This window comes from Coptis chinensis, chromosome 2 (assembly GCF_015680905.1).
Source record: "Coptis chinensis isolate HL-2020 chromosome 2, ASM1568090v1, whole genome shotgun sequence".
Classification (NCBI taxonomy): Eukaryota; Viridiplantae; Streptophyta; class Magnoliopsida; order Ranunculales; family Ranunculaceae; genus Coptis; species Coptis chinensis.
Genome location: NC_141457.1, coordinates 92611153 through 92636977, shown reverse-complemented (window position 1 = coordinate 92636977; position 25825 = coordinate 92611153). Strand labels below are relative to the sequence as shown.

The following is a 25825-nucleotide window of genomic DNA, read 5'->3' as shown; positions in this document are numbered from 1 at the left end:
AAAATCTTAGGGGTTAAGAGTTACCTGAACATGCATTCAATGAGTTGTATCATAAATACATCCGAGAGCGTTTTTTTTCAACTGCACATTCAGTGGAGGGGCAAAGTACAACATAACATCATCAGCCACACTCGAAAACATTGCTAGCAAGTCAGATGCTTCACTCGTTACCCTGAGATGAAACATACAAATGAAGTGAATTAAGTTGCAACTTTTTATTTATATATTCTACCAAAATTTTAAGATAATACCAAGACGCAGGTGATCTGCCATTTACTAATATTGAGTCTGAACTAACGTCCACGTTAGTGCAACTCAACTTCAAACAATCATTTAGGCATGAAGCTCCTAGAGAATAGTCACAAATAGTTGAATAGTCACAAATAGTACTCCATTCATATGCCCTTTCCTAGAGAAGCATTTGTGACAATTTAAGATCCAACGGTCACAAAAAACCTTTAAAAACAGTCACTAAAACCCTTTTCTGTAGTAGTGTGCCCTCCATGGCCCCTAATAATATCTCCAAAACCAGCAGAATTGCATGTTATTGAGCCATCTGAATTTAGCTACAGTGCCCCTTTTGTAGGCTTGATCCATTTGCATATGATGCATTATATCTCAACCTTCCGCAACTAAGTCCTATAATGTTTAAGTTCATTACCAGGAGGTCCTCGTGTCTCTTCTAAATTAAAAATCATATTCAGATTAAAAAAAAAAAAAAAAACGGTTGAATAATAAATTGAACCCCCACTTGAAAAAAAAAAACACAGTACTACTAAATCTTAGACCCAAAAACGATAATGTAGCCATAACCAAAACGATATTCTGAGAAAAATCATATAGTCAATTCTATCCTATTTTAAACTTAGCTTAACTCTTATATTACTGAAACTATAAAGCATGACCATCCACATCCCACTCACTTACTTGTATCCATATATGAATCATTCCCCACCTCATCAGAACCAAGGAATATACTGACTTGAGTCTCTATTGAAGCCCTTTGAAGTTCAGGACCACCGTACTTAAGTAACATAATGTCAAAGGTACATAAGATTAAATGGCTCTAACTCTGATTCCATATACCCACAAATATGTTGTTTGGCTAGTTAATTAAAGGATTAGAATCAAATATAAAAGGAACAAAAGAAACTCTAATGAAGGTTTGGGAGAGAGAGATGATGAAGGGAAGGGAAGGTGGTACCATACATGATCAAGTAAAACATACGGCAGTAATATACGACATTGTCAGGAAGCTAACATGATCGTCTATGTTGGTCCTAGTCCACACCTCGCACAAATCTAATTAGTGTGAGTAAAGTGTAGCCTTATGTTTACTTATATAATTGAGCAAACGCACCACAATCCCAATTTTCGTCATCTATGATCCAAATGCACCAAAGTTTGTGCGATTATGGTTGCAAATGTAAGCTGAAAATAGACTGAAAGAGTTGAGTTCACCACATATTATGCATAAAGTGCCTTTTTCATACATCTTCACTTAAACATATACTATCACTATGAACTCATGAGAAGTTTGTTACGGCTATCACATGAGTAGTAGTGTCCCATGAAACAATCTTGGTTGCATAAAATTATTGTTTTTCTTTCTTAAAATACCAGCTTTTGTATCACTCTTTTTTTTTCCAACATCTCATATTAGAAGTCCCATTAAAAGTACAAACAGTCAAGGGGTCTGAACTCTTTTTGCAAAGTTGACTGCAAGGCAATTTTTTGACAGAAGAACACCTATTGATCACAATGGGTAAAACTAAACATTCTAGCGATTAGATTGCATTGGCAAAGTGGAATTAGATTTAACAATGAGGGGGTGGCTTGGATATGAATACATCAATATAAAAAAACCTAATAGTTTTTAACAATGATGGAATACCCCAAATCAGAAAGTCGACTTGGATATGAGTACATCAATGAAAAGAAGAATTAACTGGGAAACAATTGATAAGGAAAAGAACTCTAAGAGAAGTGTCAAGACTAACCTGTACAAATGAACTAACAGTGGAGATAGCTTTGACATTCTACCAGACTTTTAACAAAGTATAACTTGGCATAACATAAATAAACTAATAATTCCGTAGGCTTTTCTACAACATTTCAGGCATTTCATTTCAACAAATTAGAAAGAATAAATTGACCCAAAATCATAAGCAAATTTGCTTAACCTGTAAAATAATAAACTATACTACAACACAAATAGCTTCCTTAGAGTTAACTAACATTCCTATAATTATCTAAAACAGTAGAAATTGCACATGGCCTCATAGACTTGGATGGTTAAAAGGTGCAATATAATGAGGAAAGGAGAAATAGAAGAATGTATAAATTCCAGTAAAATTAATCGATAAAAATTGAAACACTAATTGTTGCTTCCTTCCCAAGTCCTAACACAAACTATTTTTAACAATTTGTATTGTGAAGTCGAATAAGGAAGATGAACATAATAAGGAGAGAATGAATGGAAAGAACCTGAGCGAGAGGAAACGGAGTAGTCATCTCTTGCCAACGGAGGAAGATAGAGAAAACAATGGATTAAATCATTCAATTAACTTGATAGAGCTTAAATTTCTCAGATTTCTTTTTGGTTGATGCTTTGGTGAAGAAACGAAGTTTCAGGAAGACTTATAAAGGTGGTTGGGACTTTGGAGAACTGAAGAGTTTTGAAACTTTGGAAAGCGAGAGGATGCAAAACTTTTATTTTCTAATCTTACTTACACTGCATTCGAGGTGTGAAAGTCATCCTCGCTCCCGCAACACAGTGACTTCATGACCAGAACTCAAAAGATCTTTAGCAAAGTAAAACCCAATAACAGCATGCCCACCACTGTTAGTATTAATAATAAGTATTTTCTTCTTCTCTGCACTTGCACTGATAGTGAAAGAAGAAAGAGAAGAGTGTCTAGAGATTTTTGAGTCAAGAAGAAAAGATGAGGAGACAGAAAAAGAAGATGAAAGGAAAGAAGTTATTGTTTACCAAAAAGGGGAGACGGAAGGAGGGGAAAGGAGCATAGTGTATTTATGGTAATTAAAGTCTAATTTATAAATAATTAATATATGCGTATAATTTATATATTGCGTGCATTTGGTTTTCGACTTGAATTTATACAAACACCCTATTTTTCCTATGTTAAGTTAAGGATATAAACGGTAGTAAAAATTGAAATGACCAAATAGTCTTTTTTAAAGGCATTGAATAATTTGTTTGATTATTTTATCAAGGGTATTTAGTGGTAGAAAAAAGGCTGGTCCAATTTAAAAGCTCGTGTTAATTACGGTGTACTCTACTAATTGAGATAAAAACACAAACTTCTCACAACATATATAGAAAACAATTTGATCCGACAGCATAAATTACTACTGTATTTATGATTGGGGTGAATAGTTACTACTGTATTTATGATTTTTGAGGAAAATTAGGAGGGGGCTATAGCCAGGGCCAGCCCACTCATAGATCCGCCCCTGCCGGGTCAAGCCATCGCTCAGGCAAGATAGTGTGTTTCACCTCATAATGCCTTGGGAAGGCCTCTATTATAGGTGAGAGTCCTACCATTGCAAATGAAACAAGTAATGTTCACCTCAGCCTCTAGCACTCCCGACCTAAAAAATAGTCAAAAATCGTTATGTCAATAAAAAAAATGTGCTAGAAGCACACCACCTAAAAACCAGATAAGAGACAATTACGTACATGCATTTTTTTCATTTTGATATTTTGATGGACGAGCTCGTCTTCATTAATAGAACCGATTCTAACAGCTTTTGCATTTTACATTATGTCCTTTGTATTTTGCTTCGATGCAGCTTCTTGTGCTCCTCCCATTCACCTTAAAAGGAGGAGCTGTTTCAGCACACTTTACACCTCATAGTGTTGTGCAAGCCCTCCATTGAAAGGAAACTTTTTGTTTATGCATAAGAGGCATCGAACTTCGATTTTTGCTCATTGTATATTTCAAAACAAAAAAGTAATAACAATTAATATCTAACTAAATTTACCAACAAAAGACCAAAAGTTGCAGACAACACAAAATAGAAAAGCTCGCATGGACAGCGTCCACCAATTGATCTTCCTTGCGGAATTTGTTTTCACAAATTCAGAATAAAAACTTCAAGTTTTTGTTGTGGATAATCCTATATAATGCTTCGCCAATTGTGCATAAGTAAATCCAAATCTTTTCGTTCGTTTAAAATAAAAATAAAATTAAGATCAATATATATTGTGAAGAATATTCGACATCCACACTAATATATTTTTTGTTCAATTCCATATCTCCATTAATTGAGTTTCAATCCAATAATAGTATATATTTTTGAATCATATATTATTTAAACTGGATTCTAATATCATTTTTTTTTTTGGTTTTGTTTTTCTCTGTGGGTGTGTTTGTTGGCAAACCTATTTTAACTAAGATCAGTAACACATTGATGTGACCCGCCGTGGTACCTGCAACGAGAAAAATGTGTGGGCAAACCTATTTTTAAAGAGATCAATAATTTAAAAGTGTGCAAGCGGTGTTTAAACCCTAAACCTCTCGGACATTTAGTTCCGCGGTTGGTTTCAAATGATACTCTATACGATTATACCTTTTTATACCCTAAGGGAGGTGGAAGACGGATAAGACTGACACGTTCCAAATATCAAATATCGATTGTTTGTTTGTTTGTCTTTTTTTTTTTTTTTTTTGGGTAAATGTATTTTTATTTTTATAAACACTAAAATCTCATATTTTCCAAATATCTCAGGTTTGATATTTTGAACTGGAACTCTGAAATACAAGAGAGAGAGAGTCACACCCCAAATTTCCAGAAAATTTAAAATATGGAATTATCCACACTCTATAACATCTTCTAAAAACCCAGGATGAAATAAAACCCTAATAACTCATTATTAAACACAATATATAAAAATGAGGTCAAATTAAAACCAAAAGAATAACTCTTAATTCACAAATAAAAAAAATACTAACCAACTCTATTACATCTGTTTCAAATCAAAACTTTCCACTTCAGAAAACTTAAACCAGTAAGGCTCCAAAAGCGAATCCAAATCAAACGTTGTCATCCACTGCATTCTACCATCTATGTTTTCAAGAACACACTCACGTTGCAAAACAAAGCAAACATGGGTCAACAAATTGAATTTGTTGGTATGAGTAAGACTAAAATAAAATATACAAAATACATTCAACCTCCCAAATAAATAAATATAACATTACCAACCATTTCAACTTGGAAGACATGATAGTTCCGTTTTCCAAAACGGCGTGTAGTTTCTTCCCAAGTAAGATTTCAATCTCATTATCTTGTAAATTAATTTAATTAAAATCTTACCTATAACTGCTTACGTGTTAGGGTAGGACAACGTCTCTGCATATAAAGTTAATAAGTCCTACCCACCTGCAAAACACAGTTAGATTTTCCAAACGTAATCCTTAAAAATCTATATTTATTTCACTCTCACTGCAACCATCATGGGTATACATAATCTGGCATAATATATCGCCAATATTAACATTCATGTCACACCACCCTATCCATCATATCACACTAACCACATTCACGTACATTCCTTCATAAGAAATTATATGCATCAACTCGTCTACTTATGAGAACGAGAAAATCACAACCAGAGAGTACATTCATCTCTCGTGAGTATCAACTCACACCAACCACGTATATATTTCTTGTAAGAAATCATGTACATCATAATATATAAATATTCATATGCAATAACTCAGTCATACTTAAAATCAATCTTTTACTTTGTTTATTAATTATCTCATTGACTCATTTATTAATAGACACTGCCCAACCTTTAATTCCTACTCCACGATTTGCACTTCACACATTTGCCAAATCACACATACCCGTGTGCCTCACTCACACCGAGTACCACTACAAGACATATGTCCCAAGCAGGGATATCGCCTCTAGAAAACCTATTTCAATCTTGTAAACTCGTAACTTGTGAGTCACAGCCATCTCTAGGTTTTCCATACACATAAACAAAACCTCTTTTAGGCATAAAAATATAACTGGTCATTTATGACACATTCAATGAATACCTTGGATCATTCCCATAACAATCAAGGAATACCCATCATAACACTAACAGGTTATTCATGGCACACTCAATGAATACCTTAGGTTATTCCCGCCACATTCAATGAATACATTGGGTCATTCCCGTCACATTTAAGGAATACCCATCATAACACTAACAGGTCATTCATGGCACATTCAATGAATACCTTAGGTCATTCCCGCCACATTCAAGGAATCCAAACCTACATTCCCGTACAGTCAAGGAATCCAACCCACCCGCAAGGCGCATGCCTTAGTTCCTTTTTAAGACGGCTTTTCACATGACATCATTAGTCATAAACATTTCATTTCATTTCTTTTCATCAAAGAGGCGTGGAGAGATCTAAAGATGTGGGCGACACATTAAATTTTTACAAGACTTTTTACAACACTTGTTAACACCCAAGAGTTATCATTTATTATAAAATTTTCATCATAAAATAAACATCTTCTCACACAGTAGAATCATTAATAAAGATTTTAAACACAATAACCAATCAATTCAACTCACCTCATTATCCATTATATAAATTATAGATATCTCGATTCTCAATTATGATTAACACGTTAATTAAATGCCTCGTGAATACCTTTTAAACCACCACAAGCACGTACACAATTAAGTACTAACATTGTATATATATAATTATCACAATAACTACTATATAATATATAATATAGTGACTGCACTTTTGCTCAAAGCTGCCTACGTATCCAAATCTTTCAAGATTGGAATCAAGCCTTCGTAGTTGTTATCAGCTACATAGTCAAAGTAAAAATCCATCAGTGACAATATATATTTGCGTAATACCACGTCAAATCTTTATTAGATAATTACAAACATGTTTATACAAGTTTCGATAACATCCTATTACTAGCCATGCAACCCGACTTGTGGTCGGGCTTGCTATTCTTAAACCCATTATGTGTAGGCATGTTAATTTTCAGGCTTTTAATTTTGGTTCGTTGATGTGCTTAAGCCCATTTGTATAATATATATATAGTTCCTAGCATTAGCTTTTGCCGAAATAGTAACATTATGAAGTTACAAATATAATTAACTAAAGATTATAAGTTCGATTTCTTTCAAATTAATCCCAAACTTGTTAACATAACAATGGAGAAAAATGAATGTTATTGAAGAACAATTTTAAGAGTAAGAAAGTTCTCACATGTTATTTAACAGTGTTAGCAAACCATTGTATTCAAAGTTTCTCAGTGAACGGAAATTACATGAGTTATAACTTTTAAGACGTGGACATCACTAAGAACTTAACATGGTCTTATATCGATCAATGGTCTTTTATTTTCCTATTATTTATTCATAGCTAGCCAAAGAACCTCACCTAATGATTGTGTGATGCAATCCCAGCCATGAAACAAAAGATAAGGTGATTCATTATTATTATTGAATTCTCATAGAATACAAAAGCAGATTGAAGTAAAACACGTGTACATTCAAGCACTTCTTATTGATAATGTGTGCCCACATTACACATTTGTGAGGCCTCTATTAAGACTTTGTAGCCAAGGATTGGAGGAGCAGAAGTGTATCCCTTTGCCTTAGAGTCTCATACTACTAAGGACTTGATAATTAAAAATATAAACAAATATAAAAAATTAAAAACCAATTGATGATCAAACATTGATGATTAAAAACCAAAATACAGTTGTTAAACATTGTGTACATGAACAGCAGTTGATTGAAGGTGAAACACAGCTGATTTCAAGCTTGGGAGATCAATGTCGATACTCAGTAATCAGTACTATGATGGAAAAGCGACAATCTATCGTTTAGTAACCGCTGAAACTGACTTATCCTCCCTAAAACACTCTCCATCTTCATCTCTCTTGGCGTCACCGGCCCTTTCTTCCTCTCATCATCACCACCACCACCACGGCTGGCTTCAATCACATCCCCATAAAACCCCGATCTCGGAGGTGGCCTTGTTCCATACCCACCAAAATCATCTCTAAACCCTCCACCATACCCTCCAGGTGGCGATCTATAAGGCTCTACTCGCCTTTCACCAAACCTATCATCATGCCCACTTCCATAACCCGATCTATAAGGCTCGTCTTGCCTTCCACCAAACCTATCATCACCACCACTACCTTGTCGTTTCTTCTCATAAACTAAACACTCCAACTTCTTATCAAGATACAGTGCATAAGTCGGATATCTTATTTTGTATGCCAGTAGTAAACATATTGTCTCAAGGCTCTGCTTGTCGTGGTCTACATAATCCCCAAGAAAGAGGTAGCTGCCAGTAGGAGGGAAGCCTCCCATCTCAAACAACCTCAAAAGGTCCTGGTACTGACCGTGTATGTCACCTGTAAAATCAGAAAGAGGCCACTATATCACCAGGCATCCACAAGTAGTTGTAAAGAATAATTATTGAGTCATATGTCAACAAAGCATGTTGATCTTAGATATTTGATTAGCGATCGACAATCTTGAATCGTAACTACTAGTAATGAAAGCCATCCGCCCATTCACCAAAACAAAACTACATTATCAAGAATAAGCAATCATGCATAACCATTAAAACATATCCAAGAATTAAAAAAGAAAACTGACCACAAATCTTGATGGGAGCACGGAGGTGGAGAAGATTGGGTTGAGAAAGAAAGAGATGTCTAGCGTTGACAGATCTCAAGATTCTCAGCTTCAGAAAGTTGGACTTGTTTTATTCCACCTAATCCGACTTTACCTTCTAGTAATCTCCTTATTATGTCATCCACCACTACCCTTTCCAACACTCCTTTTATTGTCATCATCTCGTTTTTTTTTTTTCTTTTTCTTGATTTAAAAGACAAATGTTTGTTTGTTTGGTGTTTCTTAACTTAGTTTTGTGATTGTTTATTGGGTTTTGTATTTCTAACGGCAAATAGGAAAATCATGAGTGTGTTTACTTTTTCATTTTAGACACAATTGAAAAGACCAAAAGGTTCTTTTATAAATTACTATACACACCAATAATAAGGTTAACTTGGTAATCAACCAACTAATTATTTGTTAAGTGAAGACTTTTTTGAAAATTTTGCTGACGTGGCTCACTATGAACATCCTGGGAGAATGGATATTAATGTAGGTAGGATTGGATTTGTCCACAAAGTTCAATATGTCAAAAGTCCAAAAAGTCAACATTCAAAAAGTCATTGGTCAATAGTCAAAGCCAACGGTCAACAGTCAAATTCAATAGGTCAACAGGCTCTAACCCGTCTAACAAAAACCCAAAGACGAAGGCCCAAAAGCCTTTAGCCTTCCCCAGGCCTAACTTAAACAAAACTTAAGCCCACATGTTTATAAAACAACTCAAGCCCACCATTCCGATTCGGCCCAAGCCCAACTAAAACCAACTTAAGCCCACATGTTTATAAGACAACTCAAGCCCACAATTCTGATTCAGCCCAAGCCCAACTAAAACCAACTTAAGCCCACATGTTTATAAAACAACTCAAGCCCACCATTCTAATTTGGCCCAAGCCCAACTGAAATAAACTAAAGCCCAGCCAACTTAATAGTCATCTCCTACCTCCTTTTTCTTCCCCAACAGCCCACACCACCACCGAAACAACCGCCACAATGTGACCACCAAACACCACCAAAAGGTTTGGTTTTGCTCCCCATCAAAAACTCAACCTTTTGGTATAAACAAAACTCACATCCCCCACTTCTCTAAAATTGCCTTGATGACGCCATTAGCAACCTTTGGAGCTTCAACAACTCCTCCACAACAACCAAACACCACCGAAACCACCAACCCAACAGTCACCATTTCCAATTCAAACAACAACCCAAATCAACCTGACATACATCAACAGTTCAACCCAAAACCCAATAAAAATCGGTTTACCCCAAACTCAACAATTCCAACAGTAACAAGTTTATATTAAACGTATATAAATAATTAAAATTGATTCATAATCATCTTTTTATCACATAGGTTTGTTTTACACAAAGACGACTAAATTCTAAGCGGTATGTAGAATAAGCACAGAAGAATAATTGAACAGAAAATAATGAGCAGAAATTAGACAGTAAAATTTTTAAACAGACTTAAAAATATAGGTTCAGTGAAAGATAAGAATATCTACTCACTTGTAATACGCTCCTGTTGTCAGCAAATCCCCAACAAGAAACCTCCCTTTTTCTCTTTGCGTAAAACTCTCTTTGTTTTTCTTATTTTTATTTTTTTGTCTCTCTATCAAACTCGATCTTTCTCCCTTTTAAACTCTCGGGTGTAAACTCGTATATTTGTTTCTCTTTTTTTGAAAGCCTCCGAAAATAGGGAATGGGGTTTATCATCTTTACCCTATCTCTTTATAATTTTTATCCTTTTTTATTTTATCTATTATTATTATTATTATTATTATTATTATTATTATTATACTAGTAAATATAAAAAAAAGCGGGGTGTTAGAGAAAGAGAGATGTTTTCTGTAGTAATGAACACGTCAACAATGTTTATTCCACCAAGAACGAAAACCATGTCCATATCAGCAAACATGAAAAACACGGAACAATTACGAACCCAACTCCTCCAATTACATACATGCAGAAGCTGAGAAAACCAGAGATAAAGGTGTGTGTCTGCTTTCATCTCTTCTTTATACTTCATGATGATTAATGTTGTCTCTTGACTTTCAAATTTGTAAACATTTTATGTGACTGTGATTGATTGTTTTCAGCAAGCAATGCGAGATTGAGGTTTATGAGATTATCAGAGGCAGCAGAGAAACTTTAACAGCAAGCAATCACTGATATTCGAATTGGAAGGGAAACTGAAGAAGGGAACAACTGTTTCAAATGGAGAAGTCAAAAAGTCGCATTAAGATGCTTGATGAGCTTTTAGCAAAGCTCAATGAGGTGAAATTACTTATTTAACACTGTTAAGGAGAATTTAATATTAGTGGGTAATGTAATAATTAGGGCCCTTTTTATTTTCAGGCAATACCTGTTAAGGAATCACAGTTAATTGGAAATGTTTCTTCTGGTCTTGTGGATAATCCTATAATGCTTGTTGTGGAATATAATCCTGTTAAGGAATCGCATTGGAAATGTTTGTTGTGGATAATCCTATAATGCTTCGCCAATTGTGCATAAGTAAATCCAAATTTTTCCTTAAATTAAAAATAAAATTAAGATCAATATATATTGTGAAGAATATTCGACATCCACACTAATATTTTTTTTGTTCAATTCCGTATATCCATTAATTGAGTTTCAATCCAATAACTTAAAAGTGTGCAAGCGGTGTTTGAACCCTAGACCTCTCGGACATTTAGGTTGTGTTTGATAGGAACTGTGGCAAATGCATAATGATTGAATTATGTGAGAATGTTGCTATTTTGGTGTCGCTAGAATTAGAAAGTGTTGTTTGGTGCAACCTCAAGGAGTCGTAACTAGAAGATTGCTATTTTAATTCCAGCCAAAAAACTATTGGTTTGGTTTTGGAGCATGCCTCTTGTCTAGTTCTGTTTTGGTTTTAGAAATATCTTTTTCCATCATGTTGCCTTAACTAGTTGGGAAGCTTGTAGAACTTAGAAACTAGTTGTTTTTTCCATCATTTTCCCATCACATCACACCTCTTACTTTGCATCTCTCACTTTGTCTTTGAATTTTTCACTTCATAACACTCATCATACTCATAGTCATGACGCTCTGCGTTTTGTTTATACTTTCGCTAGCGCCCTAAAATCATTAGACATCGAGCAAGGTAAAGGCCGCGCCTTCCACGAACAAAGTTGCTGAAAGCGAAAGCGCGAAGGCGCTTCCTTCACCTCCACAGCCACTTCTAGTTCTGATTTTTTGTAGGTTCTTCCGAGGTTGCTTCCAGCAGTTCTAGAGTGTGTTGTGTGATATGAAGTCTCCTCAAATCATACCGGAGATTTCATTCGAAGATTTATTCGCAAGTGACACGTATGGATCTTGGTTCCTCAACGTGATTATACAAGCACGATGGCAGCCTCTAATGGTAAGCCCTGATTAACTATATTCTCTTGCACTTACAACTTATTTTTATGAGCATTGTACGTTCTTTGAAAGACCGAATGGAGAGGATGTGTTCTCCGTCACCATTGAGGATGAGACAATGGATATAACCAAGTTCTTATTGGTGTTTGCCCTTGGACTGTCTATGCCTGCTAAAATTCAAGACCCATAGGGCTATTGGGTAGATAATATGTATGTCTACATTTATGAGTTTTTGCATGAGGCCTACGGGGCAGAAATTTTCCGTATAGAGGACCAAGGGCAATATAACGTAGCCCTTGGTAGCTTGTCCCTTAACGTAGGCACGGTGATGTTTTTTATCATGATAAACATATTAGGGGAATGTCGTTTTTCTTCTGCAAATGATGCCACTTGTAACGTTTTTCTTGCTTTAGCCACAGGACATATGCTTTATGACCTTCCCCAGACTTTAGTTTCTAGTTTAGCTCGAGCTCACAGTATGAGGCATAAGTATCTTCTTATGCTTGTCTTAGTTTGTCGAATAATGTTATGTTTCTTTTCGAATTTTTGTGTCCGTTTCACGGATTGGGTTGGAGTTGACACTGTGCGACCCACCAACTGCATTATACACTCATTCCATGCAATGACTTGGCCAGGATAGAGGTTATAGCCTAATTGGCTTGCCCCTTACACCCCATCAGACCAAGTGGCGCTTGACCAGTTAGCAATTGTAAATGATAAATGGGATGAGGCCTAACAAATTATCATGGCGTGGCAGGATGCCAAGGAACCTCAATTCTTTATCGAGGAGGAGGAAGACGAATAAATGCGGGATATGAGGTAAGTTTGTTTTATTTTTGTTAGTGTCTGTTTATGTCCTAAGCAAGTTAATTCTTGTTAAGACCTCATAACGGGTGGAACTCATATAGAGTTACATATGTTTTTATTTATCTATATTAGTATGTTTTAAAGTTGTTTTGTAGGTATTCTTTAATTTTCACGCGTTTCCATGGTACTTCCTAACCTTCTTATTTTACTTTGAGGACAAAACATGTTCTTATTTGGGGGTGGCATAGAAACACGCGTAAATTAAGGCACCTATTAAGATAATATATGTATAATATGCACTTGTTTTATAGTAAAAAAAAAAATTAAAAATATAAATAAATAGTTTATACTATACACTTAGGAATATTGGTATTGTTTCTTTCTCTATGATGACAATAGTCTAGATATTTCACATTAGCTTTTATATTAGAATAGTTTTTAGAAATTTAGGTTAATATGTAAGTAATAATCATTAATTCTTTTTATAAATATATTGTATGAGTATCAATGATTGTTTGGCACTAGGCTAGAGTACTTATTCTACAAATCCTATGAGAATATAGCCTAAAGCTTTATATATGAGTGAAATATTTGAGAAATGACACAAGGGAGAAGTAAATTCCGAATAAAGAAATCACACGTCCACTTGCTTGATCACTATACCATATCCTAAGCGAGAATTTAGGCCCTTTTTGGATCGATATAGCCAGAAATTGAAACCTATATGAAATTATTTCCGCTAGTCACCCCTCTAAGTCTTTCTTTAGCCTTTCATAAACCACAAATCCTTTACCCTTTTACAAAACAAAATAAAAATAAAAATCAGCCTACCCATTTTTGAATGAGTCTGAGAATAGAGATAAAATGAAGAATAGAAAAGAGAAAGACCCGTGAAACCAAGAATTTGTTAGTTGCTTCAAATAAGAAAAGGAAGTTTCCATCCAACAAAAAAAAAAAAAAAAAAAAAAAAAATTAGAACTCCAAAAACATAATCAAATGAGTCAAAAGCCAAAAAAAAAAGAAAAAAAATGGCTAAGGATGGAAGCAAAGTGTAGAAGCAAAGTAAGAACAAGGTTTTCTCTAGTTACATAATATGAAGACTCTATCATCTCAGACTTGTGTTTTTTGAATATCTATTTCCTTCATTCTTAAACCATCACCTAATCCCCAAAACACCTAATAAAGACCTCTAGCTCAATTAGGAATATGTTAGTGTGATAGTAAGTGGCAGATGTGTTTGATTTATTTCGGCTTCCTTATGTGTCATGGAGATTGTAAGGTAAAGTGTGCCCATTGCACACTGGAGTGAGCGAAACTTGAGTGGAAAAATCAGAGTGGTTTTTGTCTTGACATATATGTGAGGATCTACTTAAGGATGTTATTCCAAAGTTTCATAAACGGACCTGTTATTGCATTTCATAGCATAGTTCATTATATATATGTTTATCCGTAGATGATTGATTATTATGCACGTATTAGCTTAGATTTCGACTTGATTATTCTGTATTCATTGCTAGTGAGATGTATAGATATCTAAGAATAAATTAGAAAACAATAATTTTATTTCTTAGTCGTTGTAGTATAGATGAAGTTTGTGAATACCTTCTCTCGAAAATACTCGTCCACTAGGGAATTCTTAGTGGTTAAGGCCTTGTTGCATATGGTCAATGCAATCGCACTCAGCGAAAAGAGATTAGTTAGAACTCTATTTTTGGTCACTTATATTAATTTCTCATATTTGCTTGAGGACAAGCAAAATGCTGTTTGAGGGTAGTTTTGATAAGAGCCCAAAATTGTAGTTTTAACTCCCTTAATATCATTACATTTAGGTATAATAAATATGAGTTAGTACTGTTTATGTGCGTTTATGTATTTCAGGCATTAGAATCAAATATATGAAGAAATATGTCACTTTTGCGAGATAAATAAGCAAAGGTTGGTTGCTAAGAAGTTCTATAATTAAAGGCCAAGATTCAAGGAGAAAAAACTTTTTTAAAGCCCGATCAAAGCTGAAAAGTTAAAGCCAACACGGGCAGAAATAGAGCAGAAAAGTCAATAGAACGTCCGCAGGCCGTATCTTTGGACTCAGACCTCGGAATTGGGCCTATTATATGTCAAAACAACCGGTTCGGAAAGAGCTTTCTAACAGTCTAGGAATTAACTCAATCGAAGGAGTAGAAGTGGACGAAAAGACTGTTGTAGTAATTTCCAGCAGAGAAACCCTTTTTGGACTTATGTAATTAGGTTTTGGGCTTGATTTAAAGGCCAAAACTTGGCTCCAAAGCCCATGCACGAAACTGTAGACCTAGCCTCTCTTATATAAAGAGGACTAAAGCATATAATAAGATATACTTAGACTTAGATAGATATAATTAATTAGAGATAGATAGTTAGAACTTAGACTTAGTTATTAGTTTAAACTTAAGTTAATTATTGTTATTCAGTATTCATTAGATTAATAAAAGAAAGTTATTGTTCTTCATTATGTCTTCTTCTTATTTATATGTTTATGATAGTCTAATGACCTATAGCTAAACCTCTATTAGAGGGGTTTGATGAATCTTGATGAAGACTTGATATGTTAGTTAGAATTATTGTTTGTTAAGAGTTTCACTCTAGAAGGATAGTTGATTCGCCATGAGAATGGGTTGGACTTCCTCACATGCTAATTATTAGTTGGCAGAGATTGGCATGAGTAATTAGGGATCAACATTTAATCTTATTTTATTAGAACTGCAATAATCTACACTAGCATATTAGGGGTACATCAAGTGGATTCAAATCCCCCTAATCCCTTCTCCATATTCACATTTCAATATTCAATTATCATAGTATAAGTTAATACATCTTATTTAAATTCAATTGTCATATTAGTATAATTCAATTCATTACTCTCAACTATTTTGTTAGTATCGATTAAACTAGCGAAAACTTACGTTTAAAGGACTAGGAGTGGAACGAATTCTCTACTCCATATATTTCACGATTCACGAGAATAGAACTTTGATAATTTAGAGTAAATTATTATTCTTTACTTCTGTTTAAGTTTAATTAGTTAATTAGGAGTAAAGGATAATTTCTTCGTTTATCAATAACTCAACTAAGGACCGTGCTGAAACAGGGTCCAGACAAAAGTACGGAGGGGGCCATCTACCTCTAAAAGCTAAACTATGGGCGACAAAGTTCATAGTCCTACTAACATAGTAAAGTTTACACTCAACTAATTTAGATAATAAGAAGTATATATCATGAGCTATAAATGTTGCTCTCCAAGAAAGCATTGTTCCTCTATGCTCCAAGACAGCAATAAGGGTTTGACAGTCTGACAATATTGCTACTTTATTAATTTGCAACCGTTGTGCTAATTGCAGTCCTTCAAGGATAGCTCTGGCTTCAGCCTATTCTGCATCCCCATCTCTAACCCTGTCATGTCCTGCACCAATGGATATACCAGCAGAGTTCCATAAAGCAAAACCAAGGCCTACTTCGGTGTAATTGTCCACCCAAGATGCATTTGTAGATATGTAACACCAATATGAGCCTATGCTGGGCCAATTGGTACTCCTTATAAGTGGTTGGTTGTTCTTAGTGATGTAAGTGCTTGCCCTGAAGAGGATAGCGGTCATAGGAGTTTGTTTGTTGTTGAAAGTAAGGTCATTCCGATCGATCCATATGGAGTACATGGTTGTAGCTACAGAGCTAAGAATGTCAATGATATCGTGCTTATTATTGTGTCGATTGATAAGACTACTCAAGACGGAGCTGAGATTATCACTCGGGTTCCAATTTTCAACTCTTAGGCCAAGACTAGAATCATACCAAATACGCTTGAGCATAATACAATGGAAGAGAGCATGGGAGGTTGACTCCACCTGGTTATTACATCTCGAACAGGTAGATGACTAGACTATATTCTGATAACTCAAATTTTCTTTTGTCGGCAAGGCATTTTTTACTGCTTTCCATAAGAAGAGCTTTACCCGTTGAGTAGTGTCTAGGTGCCAGATGTAATTCTAAGAAAAATGTGAATTTTCTTGGTAATCACTACTAAGATACTTATACACTGATTTAACTATAAGTTCACCATTCTTCTCTCCCAACCATCTGATAGTATCGTCATGAACAGTCTGACTGAGTGAGATCTTAAGAATTTTGTCTGCCACTGTGGAGATGAATAACTCATTTATAATATCCAAGTTCCATACCCTGGTTATGGGATCAATAAGATTGGATACAAACTTAAATTGGTTTGGCTTAGGTGGTGGCCCAAAAGGATGGTCATGTATGGTAGGGATCTACGGATCCAACCAAATGTCAATGTTTGCACCATTACCAATATGCGAACATTGCGAGCTTTTATAATGCCCTTCCAAATTTTGGAGGAATGAGACGAGCTTTTTGCTCTGAGAATGGGTGTTCTAGGAGAATACTTTTTGATAAGGCTAGATGCCCAATTCTTTTCAGGTTCTTTGATCAATCTCCAAAAAAGCTTAGCCAGTAAAGTTGTGTTGTGGTTTGAGGCAAGTCTGATGCCTAGCCCGCCCTATGATTTGGGTTGACAAACTTTGTTCCAGCAGATGAAATGAGTTTTGTTTGCATTGTTCTTGTTCTGTCCCCAAAAGAAGTTTGTATTCATTGAGTCTAGTTTAGAATATGTGGTAGCCGGTACATCAAATATTAACATAAGATAGGATGGTATGGCTGAAAGTGACTGATTTGATGAGAGTGACTTTTCCTGCCTGGGAGAGAATCTTAACTTTCCAACCTTCCATCCTTTGAAAAACTCGAGTAGTGACCTCATTGAAGTCTTGTGTACTCCGTCTGCTTAATATCAAAGGTGCTCCCAGATACTTGTCCGAAGTAATGCTTTTGCTAATATTAAGAATCCATTTCACCAATCTCTGGTGTTTGTGGTGAGTGTTCTTGCTAAAGAAAATGCCATATTTTTGAAAATTTATTTCCTGGCCAGAGACATTCTTAAAAACATCGAGGATATCTCTGAGCTTGTGAGATTCATCAATATTAGCCCTGTAAAAAATAAAATTGTCATCAGCAAATAGCAAGTGATATATGAGAGTATCTGATCGACTAAGTTTGATCCCATGGAGTTGCTTGTTGATTTAAGCCTTGTCAAGGAGTCCCTCTAGATAGAACTTCCGCGCATATGATGAAGAGGAAAGGCAAAAGAGGATCTCCTTGCCTAATTCCTCGCTATGGCTTAAGGAGACCAGTAGGAGAACCATTCAACTTAAAAGATAGGGAAGTAGTTGAGATGCACTGTTTAATCAAATTCCTCCATTTCTCACATAAGCCAAAAGCTTCTAACGTTTCTAAAAGAAAACTCCATTCAACTCTGTCGAAAGCTTTGCTCATACCTAGGTTTATGGCCATACAACCAGCTGCGCCTTTCTTTCACTTGAGAGTCCTAATAATCTCATGGCTAGAACAATATTGTCAAAGATTTATCTTCCCTTGACAAAAGCACTCTGGGATGGAGATATGATCTTCTCGAGTAGTGGTTTGAGGCGGTTTGCAAGAATCTTAGTAGTGATTCTAAGACTGACATTGCAAAGGCTGATAGGTCAGAATTGGTTTAGATTTTATGGGCTCTTGACTTTGGGTATAAGGGTGAAGTTTGTGTGGTTTAACTCAACCAGAAGATGGTCAGAAGTCATAAAACTTTGCATAGTATGTAAGAGATCAAGGTGGATGATGTCCCAATATTTTTGGTAGAATAAGGGAGTAAAACCGTACGGTCCCGGTGCTTTATGAGGGTCCATAGAGAATAAGGCATCTCAAATCTCACCGATAGTAATAGCCCAAGTGAGATCAAGATTTTCTGCATCTGTGATGGCAGCCTCAATTATGTTAAGTCGGCGACATGGATGTTAGGGTTTGAATATGTGAATAGGTTTTGGAAATGCTCAACAATGGTGTTGCTAATCTGATCTCTTCCTTCTACCTAGTTTCCAGTAGTGTCTCCGATCTTCTTTATTGCTATGCGATTTCTTCTCACCACCGTGGACATGTGGAAAAATCGAGAGTTGGTGCCATCACAATGAAGCATGGTATTTCGTGATTTATCCATCCAAAGTTTTTCTTCGAGTTTCAGAGCTTGACTAAATTCTACTTGTAGCTTGTTCTCTTCTTCGAGGTCATAGTTGGGATTCTGCTGACAGATAATTATATCTTTTCTTAGTTTTCTTATCCGGAAGTGAATGTTGCGGAACCCATTACGATTCCAGACTTTGAGGTCCTTTTTCACCCATTTAAGCTTTTGAGAAAAACAGTAAGCATGTGAACCTTTAAAGCGTGTGTTCTAAGATTTATCAATGACAACTTTACACTCGGGAGAAGATGTCTACATAGACTGGAAATGAAATTGCTTCGAGGTTGAAACCAGAGGTGGCTTGAGGTGGACAATAATGGGTCCATAATCCGATCTAATAATAGGAAGGTTGATAGTGCGAGCATCAGGGAACAAAGTTCGCCAATTAGAGTTCACAATAGCCCTATCAAGTCTCTGTTTTGTAAGGGCTTCACCATTATTTTTAAGTTTCTTGTTGCTCCATGTGAAAGGCACCCCTTCATAGCCCATATCTAAAAACTTTGCTGAAAACATGAAATCTTAAAAAGGCCTAGCATTAGCCGGGTCGAAAGGTGGACCTCCAGATTTCTCTTCCTGACAAGTAATCTCATTGAGGTCCCCGATTATAAGCCAAGGAATAGAGTGAGTAGCGGCCAAATCCGTGAAATTCTTCCAGAGTGGGCCCCTCTGAGAATGGTCCAGGTGACCGTAAACAAAAGTGCAAAGCCAATGTTTATCATTTGGGTAGTTTTTCACGAGCGCCGCTATGTTGCGACTGAATGAAAAAAAGATTTCAAGATCAAGAGCTGACTTTCTTCCTAGCCAAAGACCACTACTGCGCCCACTAGCAGGGACACAAATAGAATGAGAGAACCCCAGGGGGGAGAATCTCTTCGTACTAGTGGACAAATCTGCCTTTGTTTCAGAGATGAAACAAATATCAGGGTTGAGAGTTTTAATATGGCTTTGGAGTTCTTTTATTGTCGCAGGTTTTCCACTTCCTCGACAATTCCAAGCAAAAATGCTCATCCCTTCTCAAACAAGGAGGGTACAGAGAAAACCAAACTAAAGAAAAGATTGAGTCGTATTCAGATGCATACAACAAACTACCAAAGGATGCTAGTAGTGCAAGACCATTCTCAGAATAAACACAGAAAACATGTGAGAAAATAAAATTGTAGCAGCACGCATATTTCCGTAGCAATCAGTATGCAAAACTAAGGCAAACCAAAACACACTCCCGAAAACAAAAGCGAATTAAAACCTATGCTACAGTACACTAATATGCAAAATGAGTATGCAATCTAGTAGCAACAAGTAAACGATGAGGTTAAAGAAATAAGTATGCGTTTTAGTAGCGACAGTTGAAGATGAGGTTGGTACCAAGCTTATCACAGCCAATAACAGTTCTGATTTACCATGATAAGTAAAAAAGTAAATAAATCAAAGATGGGTTAGGAGAGTTATCTGTGTGCAAACCCAATTGGATCACCGATCACTTAGAGCATTTCGTACGCGTAATCAAACACTGAGTGTGCAATTCCCCACTTTCCACAAGATGGAGTCAATATTGTGACTGGCCGTATAGAAAAGCAAGGAGCAGGACCATGACTAGAAAAGCAATATTCAAGCAATACTAGAGCATGGAAGATGAGGTGCCACAGAAGCTACTCGTTTGTAAAAGGGAGAAAGAAGCCAAAAGGGCTATGCTAGACAAAGTGTTTCCTTTCGAGAAGGGGGATCTAGTGGTGCTCGATTAAGAGAGAGTGCCACTTCCGAACTCACAAAGAGCCTGTGCAGGGGTGTGGTGGTGGTGCCAGTCCTCCGTTGAAATAGAATCTCAAAAGAGCTGGAGCTGTTGGTCGAGAGCCGAGAGAGTGAGAAATGAAGAGACTAAAGGCTTAATGCCAGAGCCAACAAATTATGGATCCACTTTCTTCGAATCCTTTCAAGTGAGGATTGACCTCAATCAGGTGGAGAGTAAAAGAGAACTGATTGGGTTTTATACTATTTCTGATTTGGTTGAATACGACAATTTGTTAGCTTCCACATGTTAAAAACATTTTCATATAATGAGCTGATGGGTTTCTTTTGGACCACTGAACAATAGTTGTTTTGATCACTGACACACCCATATACCCAAATTTGGTATACTATGGACTTACTCCTCATTAGGCTGAATTTGCTAAATTTGCTTCAAAGCTAGATTGTGTTATTAATTTTAATTATTTGTTCTTCTATTTTGGTAAATGTTGAGCATTGCTGGCTGGTAGTAGTGGTATAAGGAATTCATAGTTACTTGATTCAATTGACGGCGTCAATTTTGTACTTACAATGAATGCCAAGGATTCAAGCTCAAATACAAAGCTGAGGAACGCCTTATTATTTTCACTAGAATGGTGCACGTGCTATGCACGTTTCTCTCTTTCCTCTCACCCAACCATATCTCTCTTTTTTATGCCCAACAACTTTTCTCTTTCTCTCTTTTAAATAGGGTAAATTAGGTAAATAATCAAAAAATAGAAGGACAAATAATAAATGACCAAGTAACTAAGAGATACATTAAAAAATAATAAAATACTGTTGCCCCACTGTAGATGAGAGGCGTAATCTTTAAAGTATTTTAGATAGTAAATTCTAGACTACAACGCAAGAGAATTTTCCAGTACAAGCTGATCTGGATATGTGAAAGTGGCACAGGGCAAAAGCTTAATTAAGCATCACATTACCTCTTAAGTATGTTTTCAATATATTTATTTCATACTATATTGGATGCAGTAGCATGAAGTTGCTGTTGGAATATGGTACTTCATGGATGTGATGACGATAGTCAAACTGATAAGATGGAAACATCAACTTTTAACAGTGTTCAAGTGGTGTTTGCAAAACAGGATATGTAAGCACTGTATCGCCCCTATTTTATTTAATGTTCAAAATTATTTATTTTGTAAAATGTTATATAATATTGATTATATTCCTTAAGTTGACTATCAAATGTTGACTATTAAATTATTGGAACCAAATTATGTTTGACTTTTAAAAAGAAGGGAAAATATTTTGTTTATCTTGAAAATGGCTTAAAAGGTAGGTTTTTAAGTTTTAAATTATTGTGTAGAGCTTTTGCTAGTAAGGAAATATTTTTTTTTTCAGAAGAAATAATTACTTTATTTAATAAAGATAAAAAGGGAGAAAATGTGGAGAAATTTGGATTAAAAAGTAAGTATCCTTAATTGGGGTGAGAGATTTTTAAATTGTTGAAAACATTTTCATTTGTATAAGGAAAGAGGTAGTAGATATAAGAAATGAAACAAACTATATTCAAATGAGAGATTTTTGGAAAGATTGGTTTTTATTTGTAAATGAGGTATTTAGAGATTTTATAATTATGGAATGTTCTTTAGTTTTTTTTTTAGATCTAAAATGAATGGATTACTGGGGATAAAAAGAAATAAAGAATATGAGAGGAAAAAGAACAAAATGAAGAAGAAAAGTGAGAAGAATAAGAACTAAGAAAATAAAGCTTTTACTACTTATTGTGTTTCTTTTAGAATCTATGTGGAGCATTTTTATTGCTTGGTGTTGCTTGAATATTACTTGGAGTGATGTTCTTTTTGTTATTGTTCTTTCGCTAGAAGAAAATGATAGTAGACCTCACTTAATAAGCTATTCTAATTACTTCAATTGTTGTCTTTCAATTGTATTCAATTTATTAAAATGAAATATATTTTTGGTGGTTGGAAATTTATAAACATAAATTGGTAGTTGGAATATTAATGTTTGATGTATGTATAATAATTATGAGATGTAGCACATATCAATATTGTTATTAATTTTTGGTGGTTGGATATTTATAAAATAAATTGGTAGCTGGAATGTTAATGTTTGGTGTGTGTATAATAATTATGAGATGTAGCACATATCAATATTGTTATTAATTTTAATTGCATGAAATTTATTAGCATTTACATTAATATTATTAATGATATATATAATATATGAGAAGAAAAATGGGTGTGCATTTCCTTTGAGGGTTTGAATTGAACAATTATATGTTGGAATTATATACAATTAATTTAGTATATTTTGCTTAGTTTGAAATAAGAACATGAAAAATGATATGTTGTGGATTAATTACTACTTTTTGTATGGAAAAAATTTATTTATTATATTCGCATGTGATAATTGTAGAAGTGTAGAATTTTGGCAAAGAGATTTTTTTTTTTTTTTTTTTAAAGAAATAAGCTAGGGTTAGGTAGAACCCCACCTATATTAAATCAAATACGGTCATACAGCTTTCCCACTGCATCATTGTATCAACCTATTTTATGACCAATGATAAGTACCCAAAACTGTAATATTAAACCCCGAGAGACATAGCATTTTGGTTGATTATGTGTTTAATAATCATGTAATAATTATATTTTTCGCATTTTTGGGTGAGGTTTCCGCGATTTAAAATGAATATAATGGTAAAACATGCGACGTAAGACGGGAATCTTGGAATATTTGAAGTCTCCCACTCAACCCAAATTGAAGCCCAAAGAGCGACTAGAGCGAAGTTTCCAAAAGAACAAAAGAGTCACGTAACGGGTCCACATATAAAAAAGAAAACTTCGAAGCTCAAATCGATAAATAAAGGTGCCGAGAAGTTGGCTAGTGAACTACCGAGAAGCAATGGCATTAACAAACTCTACGCAAAGTTACGAAAGTTGTAAAAGCGCCAAAATCGGCATCGCCACCTGGGACATACTAAGTGGAACCACTCTGCGGGCCCAAAAAGCATGACGACGAAAAGATATAAAGTGGCAAGTGATGGTTTTAATTTGGTGCCACCTCGCAATATAGAAGACACGTACCAATTCAAACAATGTGGTTTGAATTGAAATTGGCTAAAGGACGAAACCTTAATAAGGTAAAAGACAAAATTTAAAACAGGTAAAAACAAAAGTTTTGAACGTTTCAAATAGCTAACAAACAAAAGCCAATTAAATCCTTCATGGGACATCAGCCTATATATATGAGGGGGTCGCCTTTGATATTCTTCCTTCAGATTTTCATGCTCTAAAGCATCCGCTAGCGGTTAGTTAGTTTTTATTTCAAAGACTTACATTCCGTCATTTTCATTCCAAAGAAGCTTAAAATCGTAAGTCATTTTACCCTTAATAATCATCATTTCTTTTCTAGTTTAATTCTCGTCCCCGCATTTATTTACTTAATGTATACAACAAGTTTTATTATTCCTTCAATGACCACGAAGCTAATCCCCTCGTGGGGAGGGGTTATCTTTCGCCGCGTGAGAATCCGGATTGACTCTTTAATATTCTAAAATCACTACTTAGGAATTAGGCATAGATTAGACATCCGGTTCCAAAATGGCCCGAGGCGAGATCGCATAAATTTGGATCGATGCTCGAAACATCTGGTAGCGAAAAAAAATGTCTAGCGACTCTATGGTGTCGATGACTCTCCAATTTGTCCGGTGATGTGGAATCGAGGGAGAGTGAAATGATATTCCGGAGATGAAATATTAGTTCAACTCCTTGTATTATGCGATCGGCTCGAGAGATGTGGGCATGCGCTAGGGATCAATATCGACGCCGTCTCAAACACGATAATTAATTAGAGATGTAGTGATGTGATAATATAAACTGTTGAAAAAATGATTCATGCATGAGTATGACTAACTCTCTCCCTGTTTCTCTATCTTTGTTTACCTCCATATAAGTCACCGTAGTAATTTACATTATTTGCATTACCGTTAATTTAATTAAAACCAACTAAAAAAACCTAAAATCCTACTCACCAAAAGTTGTAATACCAGTTGTGGACCTTTTCCGAACCCTAAGGTTTGGACGATCCCTTACTCGACCTATCCTACCAAACCCACGTGAGTAAGATAACTTGACTAAAACGTACGACTATACGGACTTTGGACTTTGGACTTTAGACTTGGGTCTTTGGACTTCGGACTTTGGACTGTGGACCTCGGACTTAAGAAAATAAGTAACTGAAAACAAATAACGTACAAAAAAGCATTATACCAACCAATGAGGTGGCATGTCCTCGGGCCCGAGGTAGAATAAGGAGATGGGAACGCGAAACACCGAAGCAAGTCCGTGGAACCCTAGAAGGATGTGGGCCGCATAAGGGCAGGTAACCCAGGGGGTGTCAAGGTCAAACCGAAGGCAAGATAAGGAATAAGGAACGGGAGGTACAAGAGCAAGGCCGCAGAACCCTAAAAGGACAGGTGTGGGGGAATTGACTGTAGGATGGAGGGAAGATCAATGGATGGAAGGAGGGGGAGGAGGAGATAAAAATGAACAGTAGAAAGAAAGGAGGAGAGGAAAAAGGAAGGAGGGAGACTAGAAAATGGAGAGACTAGGGAGGCTGTTAGGTATATTTGTGGTTAACACATTTGGTGCCGTCTGTGGGGACGAGTTAGTCCACGATTTGTTAAGAAAAGAGAGAGTGTAGAGTATGGCTACTGTAGCTAAGAGAGGGAGAGGAAGAGGAAGAGGAAGAGGAAGAGGGGGGGACCCAGAAGGGTGAGGGCTGAAGCCATCGAGGAGGAAGCAGTGAGTATTCAAAATGAATAAATGGAGGAGGAGGAGGTCGAGGATAGATACGGTGGCAGAAGCGACCAGGTTGCTTCAAGAAGAGATAGGGAGGCTTAGAGAGGAGAATGATGAGTTGAGGAAAGAAAGGGAAACCACGTGGGGAGCGGGAACAGAAGCACCTGAGGGTAGTGAAGTGGAGGGGCGAGGCAAGGAACCTCCTTATGAACTTGGAGCGAACAACACAGGAGGTATCACCATGAAAATGGTACAAGCAATGATTGAAAGGGACAGAGAGGA

The 25825-nt window shown here is 35.8% G+C and overlaps 1 long non-coding RNA gene across 1 annotated transcript; it reads right to left on the bottom strand.

The window, feature by feature from the left end:
* Positions 1–7471: 7471 nt before the first annotated feature.
* Positions 7472–20432, bottom strand: LOC147518997 (uncharacterized). The gene is made up of 2 exons (XR_015211947.1): positions 10202–20432; positions 7472–8430 (listed from the first exon to the last, which is right to left on the bottom strand). It is a non-coding gene; the product is annotated as an uncharacterized LOC147518997 (long non-coding RNA).
* Between the last annotated feature and the right edge of the window lie 5393 nt (positions 20433–25825).